This window comes from Urocitellus parryii, chromosome Y (assembly GCF_045843805.1).
Source record: "Urocitellus parryii isolate mUroPar1 chromosome Y, mUroPar1.hap1, whole genome shotgun sequence".
NCBI classification, from domain to species: domain Eukaryota; kingdom Metazoa; phylum Chordata; class Mammalia; order Rodentia; family Sciuridae; genus Urocitellus; species Urocitellus parryii.
In genome coordinates this window covers 12,301,064-12,312,615 of record NC_135548.1, presented here as the reverse complement: position 1 = coordinate 12,312,615, position 11,552 = coordinate 12,301,064, and the positions used below count along the sequence as shown (strand labels likewise).

The 11,552-nt window shown below is 32.5% G+C and overlaps 1 pseudogene; it reads left to right on the top strand.

The window, feature by feature from the left end:
• The first annotated feature begins 2,154 nt into the window (after positions 1-2,154).
• Positions 2,155-7,254, top strand: LOC144251175 (protein lin-7 homolog C-like; annotated as a pseudogene).
• The last annotated feature ends 4,298 nt before the right edge of the window (positions 7,255-11,552 follow it).

The window sequence follows — 11,552 nt, the reverse complement described above, 5'->3', positions numbered from 1 at the left end:
CCATATATAAATTATATCTCAACAAACAGGACTCTAAAAGAAAATCTAGCTCATAAAGTGATTTAACGGTATTTGGCACACACTAACTACCTGATAAATATTGGCTATCATTATGATTCATTAAAACAACCAGCATCAGGTTGATTCACAGTGGAGTAGAAAAGGGGAGCATAGGAGGAACAGACAACTCTAAGAGGGGAAGGGAGGAGGCATGGGGTTAGAAATGATGGTGGAATGAAATGGAAATCATTTTACAAAATACATGTATGGTGTGAATGCATTTTGTATACAACCAGAGATATGAAAAATTATGCTCTACATGTGTAATATGAATTGTAATACATTCCACTGTCACATATGACAAATCAGAATTTTAAAAAAGATTTCATTAGCAGAGAAAAACCATTTTGAGTTAAGCTAATTGCTATAGAGGATTTTGAGTACTCAATCAGATCAAAGGTAAATGATGTCATCCACCAAAAACTGTAACTGTGGTTTTATGAGAGCAAAACATGGCATTTTCTGGCTATGCAAAAAGGACATAGGTTGTGAAAATAGGACTGACATAAATGTAGCATAGTGGTCAGGAGTAAGGGCTCTGGAGAGGGAAGATCTGGGTTCTACTACTTGCTAGCTAGGTGACCTCAGGAAAATTAATTTCCCTTTCAGATTCTCACTGTAAGCTTGGGTCATATTTTCTACCTTGTTGCTCTTCAGACTGAATGCAAATTAAAATACACATTCATGTTTTTGGCACAGAGTTCTAAAAACTGGCAGATACTATTGTGAATTATTTTTATCAAAGGGAATGTGTGTCTTTCTAGTCCCTGGAGTAGAGCACATACAGATGGCTTGTGCAAAAGTGTGCCAGATCATTAAGGATACTACAAAATAAATGAAGAGGAATCAGAACCTTTAAAAAAAAACAAGAATCAAAATGCCATCAGACTTGTCTACATTAACACTGGGAGCTAAAACATTACCCAGAAATTTCTTCAGACTTCTGAGTAGAAATTACTTCCAAAGAATAATCTATATCCAGCCAAACTATCAATCAAGTATGAGGATAAAATATATCTTCAGCTATTTAAAGTCTCAAAAATTATTTTCCATGTACCCTATTTCAGAGAGCTACTAGAAGATTTACTCTACCCAAACAAGAATATAAACCAAAAAATGAAAAGCAAGAAATCCAGGAATCAGGGGATTCGACTTAAGAAATAGATCCACTTATGTGAAGTAGTGGTAGATTGTAAAACACTTGGCAGGTGCGAATATATATATATATATATATATATATATATATATATATATATATATATATATATATATATATATATATATATTACAGACCCTACAATTGCAAACTGTGATTAGTTAATTGCTTCTTGAAGGAAACTGTTAACAAAGATAAAACCTAGTTTGCTGTGTATTTACAGACCAGAGAGTCAAAATACAGATATTAAGATTTTGAACGCTCCATTGTCTTCCCCAAATCCTTTATTTCAGACAATTCAAACACTCTTTTGACACACAAGCATTTGAAGGTTTCTTTTCTTTCTTTCTTTCTTTTTTTTTATTTGCTTTTGTTCTGTTTTGTTACCATTCTGGGGATTGAACCCAGAGATACTTTACCACTGAGCTATATACAAGCCCTCCTTATTTTTTATTGAGATAAGGTCTCAGCTCAGGCTGACCTTGAAATTGAGATCCTCCTGCCTCAGCCTCCCAAGTAGTCAGGACTACAGGTTTGTATAACTTGCCTGACTTAAAAATTATCAGTCAAGAAGTACCACAAAAAATTTTAGCACTGTTGGTAAACAGCATAAAATGTAGGTTAAAGTTATTTTGCACATATTATCATTTGAAATTACAGTCTCAATATTCTTCTTTAAGAAGAAGATACATTTTTAGAATTGTATTTAGAAAAGCCTCTTTCCTTATCCCTTCCCACAAACAAATGTGCACATATGATTGTTAGTTTGCTCCTTATGGTGTTCCTCATTTGGAAGTCTTTTTTTATAAATAAGATTGTTTCTCTACAGCCCACCAGTCCATTTATTGAAGCATAATTTTATAACAGAAGAGTAGCTTCTCTGAATAGACTTTCTAAGATAGGCTTAAGACAAAGGTGACATCTTCCTCCTGAGCACAATGTCGATGTGCTTTGCAGAAAGGAACAAATCTGTTGGTGCTAACAGAAGTAGGTGTTTTTCTTTTAAAGGTAGTTAGTTGTAGAATTCTAACACGTGGCAGTCTTGTATTTTTAAATGCAGTAGAAATGTGGGACTTCATCCCCTAGCATTTAGTTTTGGTAGTTGTCTTTGCTTTTTGTTGTTGAATTTTTTTTAAGTTCTTCAGTAGAATCTTCATCACCTTGGTAGGGATGAATCATAAGTGGTTCTATTCAGCAGCATAGGAAAGTTAAATTATCTCAGAACTCTGTTAACAAATAACTCCCAATAATCCTACAGTACAATATCAGTGCATGTAATCAAGATCCTGACTGCCACTTGGGCACAGTAGTGTATGTCTGTAATCTCAGCTACTGCAGAGACTGAGGCAGGAGGATCCTAAATCCAAAGCCGGCTTTGGCAACTTAGTGAGACCCTTTCTCAAAATACAACAAAAAGGGTTGGGGATGTAGTTTACTGGTGGAGTGCTTGCCTCAAATGTTTAAGGCTCTGTGTTCAATCCCTGGTAATAGCAGTGGGAGGCAGGGGGGGGAGATAGTGCCTTCTAAATCATCAAAACTTAATTCACAAAGGTACAAAAACAGGGAAGAAAAAATCAAACAGATATTGTCATTAATTGTTGAACATGACTTTGAATCTTGTAGAGTTTCTTAATAAAACACATCCCCACACTTCTCAATGACAATTGACTAACATGCTTAATAGATTTGTATAAATGTATGCAACCCCTTAATATTTTTTAAGACTGATGCCAGTGTAACATTATATTTATGTTTGCTAAGCCTCTTTAAAAATATTATTTGGTTTGGTCATCAAATGCCTTTTATGAAGCAGGTGTATTATTTGCATTTTACAGTGAAAGGCACCGAGACACAAGGAGTTTAAGTAATTTGTTCAAGGTCTCACAACTAGTATGAAGAACAGAATTACATAGCTGGTTTTTATGTTTTATGTTTTATTTTTAAAACTACGTATTTGATTGAAATTGTCTGAATTAAAACATTGTGTTAACAATCCTAACTTGAAAACAAATCAGTTAATTTTATTCAGTTTATTTTTAATTTAAATGTGTCCTAGCCACTAACTAGATCTGTTATTAAATAGTTCATATCTATGCATATATCATGTTTATCTTTAGGAAATGACCAGTGATTTCACTAGCACATGGTCTGCTATTCAGTGCTTTGGTTACTAATATGATAATTAAGTAAATTTTTATTGCTTAAATAGTTCCCAATATTACTACTGACTTTTTTTGAAGTAGTGCAGTTAACATATCTGTCACATCTGAGCCCCAGTCCTTTCCTGTGACATTTAGTAGTTTATATTCAGTTTGTCTGTCTCTCAATTATTTTTTAAACTATGCTTCTGTAACATGCGAAATTTTAAAATCTGTAAAATTTAATGTGCTCAGATTTTACATTCCTGTTCTCAATGTGTACATGAATGATCTCCTCTTTCTCATACAAAAACCCAGATGCTTTGTTTTACCCCCTCTAATTTCTGCATACTGTTAGTCCTTTGGGGAATTAATCCTAATTCCTACAGTGTTACATAGGCATTTCAAGAATCCTTAGAGAAAGTTATCTATCAGTATGTGTTTGTTTAACTCTAGATATTTGTAGAGCAATTGAAATGTTGGAAAAACTACAAAGGAGTGGACAGGTACCACCACAGAAACTTCAGGCTTTACAAAGAGTCCTTCAAAGTGAGTTCTGCAATGCTGTAAGAGAGGTGAGTAAATATGATTAAAAGTTAATACATTTAACTTCACAGAGGAAACCAACATGATATATTCCAAGATTTAAAATATAACATCTTTTATGTTTTGCAGGTATATGAACATGTCTATGAAACTGTACATATCAGTAGCAGTCCTGAAGTGAGAGCTAATACAACTGCAAAGGTAAATTTGTTTATTTGCCAAAAGTGAGAATTCTTCATAAATTAGAGGTTGAAAATATATAATTATTAGATTCATAGTAAGCTTATTTTAGAAGCTAACATAATATCTTTCAAATTATACCAAGCTTCCCAAGTACTAAGAAGTAGAACATTTTTATTACTGTATGTAGTTTGGATAAGGCATTGAAAATGCTCTCACATACATTAATTATATACATATGAAATACATAATTGTGTTATATACAACATATTTACATGTAAAATAGCATCAATTTTATAGTTGAAGATGAATTTCTCATTGATGAGGAAGTATCAAGATTAGATTATTTGTCTCAAACCACCACACAAATAGTAAATGGAAGAATAGGGTTATTTGATTTATTCTTTACCCTAGCTCTGCAAATATGGTATAATGTCAATAGTAGGCTACCTCTTCAGGGCTGAAGATGGAGTTTGTGTGCTTTTCCCTATCAGATTTTCCCTCATAATACATTATTTCATTGTGTATTACTTGGATAGATATGTTAATTTGAGTAGTAGATGACATACTAGACTTTTAATCATTGCAGATTATTTTTTATTGAGTTCCTGGTTTCCAAAAGGACAGACTGGATTCTCTATTTAATACAAATACTTAAACTTGTGGATATGGTTTATCAGAGTAGAAAATAGAAATTTATTTTTTATACCTGAGTTGTATAACCTTCACAGCTTATTTAGTTTTTGAACCTTAGTTCTGTTAGGTAGGAAATGAGTGCTTTTTTGGGTCTTCAAATAAGTCTTGATTTTCTTCTTACCCCTTGCACCTTTGTTCATGTACCCTGATCCAGCATGAAAAAATGGTACCAGATTCCTTGATTAACTTTAAAAACATAATGAAACAGGAAAATCTTAATTTTGTGTTAGAATTTAAAGAGCATATAGCTCTATTAAATCTTCTGTGTTTTTTTTTTTTACTTGTAATTATATAGTTTGCTAGAGCAACAAAAAATATTCATGTTGGCTATACATGTGCCTGCTTTTCTTAATATAGAGACAATTCTTGATGTATTATTTATTTTGTGTATGGTACAAAGAGTATACAAAGAATATAGCAGCCAAAATGACTATATATAAGAACAACTCTGTGTGGGTTGTTATAGGTATGGTGTATTTTACACAAATGCCAGGCTATCTGGAGTTGAAGCTCCGGACTGTTAGTGCATTAGGGTAGAATATTCCTGTTTAAATGTTATGTGCCCAGCAAGCCTGCTTGTCAAGCTCTGCACATGGAACTACACAAAAGTTCTAGACAGTGGATGAGAGTGTGCCAAAAAATTCTGTTTTATACATAGTCCTGGAGTGTGTATTCTTTAAGTTATTATTTCTTTTGAGGGGTTAGGGGTACCAGAGATTAAACTCGGGGGCATTCAACCACTGAGCCACATCCCCAGCCCTTTTTTGTATTTTATTTAGAGCCTTGCTGTTGCTGAGGCTGGCTTTGAACTCGCAATCCTCATGTCTCAGCCTCTGCTTACATTTCTTAAAAACCTCTGCTTAGCCTCTCAGAATGACCAGTGAATTTGTGAATACCCACACATCAAAAATATGCCTTACAATGCAGAATGAATTCTTTAAAAATCATGTTACATGCATTCATAAATATACCACAGGAAATTTCATCTTTATGTATAAATAAAAAGAATCAGTCAAATATAAATGAATGGATTAGCCAAAGAAAGTCAAGGAGATTGGGGAAAAGAGGGGAAAGGGGGGATTATGAACTGAAATTGAATTTCATGCAGCGTGAGTTTGTCAAGATGAATCCAGCTACTATTTATAACTGTAAAGCTCTGATTAAGTGTGTGTGTGTGTGTGTGTGTGTGTGTGTGTGTGTATACATGCCTCAAAAGTAGTGAGATAGGTCAGGGATATACCTCAGTGTTAAAGTACATGTTTATTAACATGTATGAGTCCCTGGGTTTAATTCCCAGCACTGCCAAAAAATAAAACAAAAAAGGTATTTTTTTAAAAGGAGATGAAGTAAACAAAGTTCATATATTTTAAATATGTAAAATTTTCTTTCAGGTTACTGTCACTGCATTTGCTACCAGTGAAGGACATTCTCATCCTCGAGTTGTTGAGCTACCCAAAGAGAAGAGAGTCTTGGGTTCAATATTATGGGAAGCAAAGAACAAAACTGTCCAATCTATATATCTAGAAAAATTCCAGGTGGAATAGCTGATAGGCATGGGGGCCTTAAATGAGGAGATCAACTTCTTTCTGTTAATGGAGTGGTGAGGATGAATTTTATTTATATTTGCAGTAATGTTCTGTGACCACTTGGGGGTGCCTGTGGATTGTAGAAACAGAAGATGCTAGTGCAAGGGATTAATAAACTTTGTAGTTTAGGAATGCTTTAAGTGAATGCTAGGCAGTACTATTTAGGACAGTGGTTGTTTTTTGTTTGTTTCTTTTTTTTAAATGCAGCTCTGGGGATTGAATCGGGAGCTTTGCTCATACTGGTCAAGTGCTTTATCACTGAGCTCTGTCCCCAGCCCAGTGATCTTTTTAAGGCACTCTAAAAGTGGTTTGCATCCCTTCAATGTAAATTACCAGTGCTTAGTGGGATTTTTATTAGATAATTAAACTCTTCAGTAGTTAAAACAGTATACTAAATTAGAAATGTACCATCATATTTACTTTTATAGAATGGCAGTTTCTTGATAAATTCTGACATAGTGCAGTAATAAGACATGTATATTGATATGCTAATTACTTGGAACTTAAAAAATGATTTCGAGACTGTAAGCACAATTGATGTATCACTGGATTTCATACTGATAAAACAAGATTTAGCATTGAAAGGATTCAGTATCTCTATAGCTATACCACCCTGAATGTGTCAAATCTTGTGTGAATTGAGGCAATAAAGACTCTCTTTACTTAATTTTAAATATTTGTAGTTGTTGTTACTCTCAAAACCTAAGTATCAATTGTGTGTGTGCACTTTTTCCGGAGCATTGAAGGAGAACATTACTAAAAAGCTGTAGAACTGCTGAAAGCAGCCCAAGGAAAGGTTAAATTGGTAGTACGGTATAAACCCAAAGACTTAGAAGAAATGGAGTCATGCTTTGAAAAAATGAGATCTGCAAAACACACGCAACAGACCTAATACATTTAAAACTTTATATTTAATTTTGCTTTTTAGCTAGAGAAGTTTTACTTGTGACCTACTAATGGCCAAAATGCCAATAATTGTAAAAAACAACAACAAAAAAATACAAACTTCCCTTGAAATCCTCCTTGCCATTTTATAAATGCCTATTTTAACACAGGAACATTTGTACTTTTTTAAAAAAAATTGTGAAAGACATGCTAAACGAAGATGGATTTTAAAAAAAATAAGAGTTTGGCATAATTATCAATCCTGTGTTTTAAAAAGTGGGCATTGTAATATTCCTTCAGGAAGAATAGAAATTTCTATACATTTTTCTGCATGTTTGTGAGCACTGTGGTCTTAAAAGATTATTCCACTTTTCAGTGATTTCTCAGAATATAAGTCAATCAGCATTGTTATTTATCATTTAGGTATTATTTAGGTATTTAACACTGGATTGCATGGTTGAATGTGTCTGTAGTCCACTAAAAAACATGCTTGTTATTGATAGGATCATGTTGTTAAATTGTATATTTTCAAAATTAATGGGTGTGTTTTTAAATAGAAGAATTATGGACTTAATTTAATTGTAAAATTATTAGAGATATTTGTTGTAGAGCTTAATATATTAAAGTATTGGTGTATATAAAAATATTATTGTTATTGTTATGCTTATATTCTTGCATTATAGGGTAAATAAACCCTGAAGAAATCTTATTTTAATATAGCTACAGCTATAGTAGCTTTTAGGATATATCAACATTTCCTTATAAATTATAGCTTCCTGGTGCAATGTCTCAGCTGTATCTGAACTTTCAGCCAAGTTAAATCTTTTTTTGGTGTTGAATCTCAGTAAATTAAGTAATCTGGGTTTTTTTTTTCTTTCGAAGTAATTCACAATCTGTTCTTTGTGTGGGTTGGCAACTATTTATAATTCTTAAAATAAAGATAGCATAACGAGCCAAATACAGTAGTTTTGCTTGGTACTGTTGGTACTTTTGAGCATGAGTAGCAGTAGCTTGTTTTCATTAATGCAATTTTTATAGTGTGTCTCAGAATTTTAAATCTTATCATAGAACGGTTCAGTCAATAGCAAAGATACACAAAGTGGTCTAGTATGATGAGGAAATGAAGGAATTTTCATCTTGTAAATGGATGGTTTGTGAATAAAGCTAAACATAAAGTAAGTATATAATCAGTGCTTGATTTGTAAATCACAAATGTTAACCCCCCCCTCCATTTTTAAAATTTTCTTATTACTTCAAAATGAGTTGACTCAGTGTTTCTGAACCTTAGTTGCATGTTAGAAAGCCCTGCAGAGCTCAAAAATTATTAATACTTGGGTCCCCTCCCATACAACTAATTCAGGGTCACTTGTTTATTTAAAAAAAAAACATACCAGATGGTTCTAAGGGACATCCAGGGTTGAGAACCGCTAATTCTGTTTGCAAGTATCAGAATAGAATACTTCAATTCGTAGCTACATGCTGATTGATTATATTATTTATTTAGGCATAAAACATTCTTGGCATTTCTTATTTGGAAAGTAATAATAGTCTACCTTTTTTATTAAAAAAACTAGTAGTTTAAATATAAACTTTTAATGTTTAATCTTTATGCCCCTTTTGCTTTAAAACTTACAAAGATAGTGTTTATTCTTTGAAAAAGCAGCTTAAAATTACAGATGAGAAATGTTGTAATTCATGATTACATACTGTCTTAATATGGTCACTCTATCTTTTACAGTAATGCTAGATTATAGTGGCCTAGTTCTTTAAAAGTTTGATGATTCAGATATGTAGGGAGTTATTTTGTTTTGTTGTCATTTTCCTCCTCTTCTAAATTTTTAGTTTATGTTTTATTTTTTCTTGACAAGTATTTAAATAGTTTGGCTCAAATGCTTTGTTTATAATTAAAATGGATATTATAGCATGTATGTAGTAGAAGAAATAGCATGGCTTATCTGGAAAGAATGTCAGCATGACTTGGTATAGACTTAAAAGAATACATGTTGTGAATATTTTATAATGTGGAACGATCATTGAAATATTAAGGACTCTAGTAATTGTATTTCCTGAATAAATGTATGTTTGTGAATTTTTTAACTTACAGTTTGTTGTTTCCTCTGCCAGCTGTCTGGTTTTACAGTTTTTATTGTCCAAAATTCATTACTGTTGTTTCTTTAAAGGTTATTATAGTAATAGTTAAATAATGGAGAAAAACAAGTCACTTGCTTTCTCATTGCTTTACAAGAACTTTAGAACTAATTTATATCTGGACATGGTTTTTAAAATACTGGCAAATGATATGCTTCTACTTTTTTAGTTCAAGATAATATTTCTCCAAAATGGATGTAAAATAATACTTTTTCAGCAGATGACTTCATTTATCAATTTAATTCTGATTCTAAAGCTTATTTAAAATAAATTTGTATGTGTTATGACCTTGTTCTTTGGAATTGAAAAAAAAAATGATACAATTAGAAATAGTTGTGTTTCTGAACTCTGTTATCAAATAATTTTGCATAAGGTAAAAATACAATTCATGGTGATTGTCTAAATGAAACTTCAAGTTTCTATATTTTGCTTTGTCTTTCATAAAATGTAACTAAAGGAAAATTTCTGCTTTTTCAAGAGAAGCAGTGTGGTGTGCGATTGACAGCACATATTGTGGGCACCAGCTTCGATGATTTTAATCCCAGTTCTGACATTACTGTGAATGTTAGATAAGTTACTAAGTTCTTCAGTCCTTAGTTCCCTCATCTGTCATCTATAATAAGTGTGCCTATAAGTGTTATGCCATTATTGCCATTATCTGTAAAGCCCTTAGAGAGATGCATGTGTTTGCTTTTATCTTCTCCCCCATGTAAAATAGCTTTAGGACCTTATCAGCAAAAAGGAAATAATCATAGTCCAGTAATTAAAATTAGCAAGTTCGTATTTTGAAGTCCAGAAAATGGGATCTTTAAGTTATGCTTAAAATTTTTAGGAAGAATACCATAAAGAAATTACACATTTCTGTCCAAAGAAGCTCATGGAATTCTAATGTTAGTGCAGTTTTTGGGAAGTGGAAGATTTGGACCACACTCGGACTGAAAATCATTGGAAGATAGGTGCAGGTAAGGGATTTGTTAAATAGAAAAGCAGTTTGTAAGAAGATGATCTAGATGGAAATAGTTAACTGCTGGTGTCATGTATTATAAGGCTTAATTCATCATCATGATATATATATAATTTGGCAGTGGGTGGGATTGGATTTAGGGCCTCATGTATGCTAAGCAGGTGCCCTACCACTGAGCTACACCCCCAGCCCCCTGAACTTCTAAAAAGCATGGATGGACAGGGTTAATGCTGGAGGTGTAGTTCAGTGGCATATTATTTGCCTAGCATTGCGTAAGGCTAGGTGTATGTTCCATCCCCAGCACTGCAAAAAACAAAAAGACACAAAAATACATGATAATGTACCAGGCAACCATAGTTAAATAAAAGAAAAAAAAAAAAACATTTGTTAGGCTTTACTTTCTTCAAAATTTCAGTAAATCAGACAATTCCCTAAATCTTTAAATTGTTTTGTCATGTTCAGTATTGTTGATTGCTGTGATTTTAATATAATGAAGTGACCCAGGTTTTTATACATTTATTTCTTCAGTGGCAAATGATCTTCACTTGATGAAATTTTTAAGCTTTATATACAAAGCAAGAGGTAAAACTCATACAGAACCAATTTTTCAGTTTTCTTCCTTGGATTTTTATATTTTAAGAAAGGGACAAACCTAGAGTAATGGTATATGCCTCTAGTCCCAGCTACTTGGAGGCTGAGGCAGAAGGGTTGCTTGATCCCAGTTTTGAGACTCTCCTGAACAAGGTAGCAGGACACATGCATCTCAATAAACAAATAAGAACAATAAAAAACAGCTGTGCCACATCAGTAACAAAGTATGTGTAAGACCTAATTTTTATCCAGTACAGAAGTGTATTTTGGACACCCATTAAGGAAGATATTGTCCTTCAAAAATTTTTGTAAGGAAAGGAAGTAGAAAATTTTGAATTGAATTTGTTACAGTCTCTAAAGCTGTTCTAACCAATTAGATTTTTTAAAAAATGGCATTGGAAGCACATAAGTTCTAAATATGTGTTGGGTTTTTGTTTGTTTGTTTTGTTTTAAGTAATTCATCAGAGAGAAAAAATTCTATACCCAAGTGAAAAATTTTATTTTTTTTAAATTTTTAAAAAAAAATTTTAAATTTTTTAAAGAATTTTTTAAATTCTTTTGTAGTTGTACATGATGAGTGTATTTTGACATAAAACATCTGT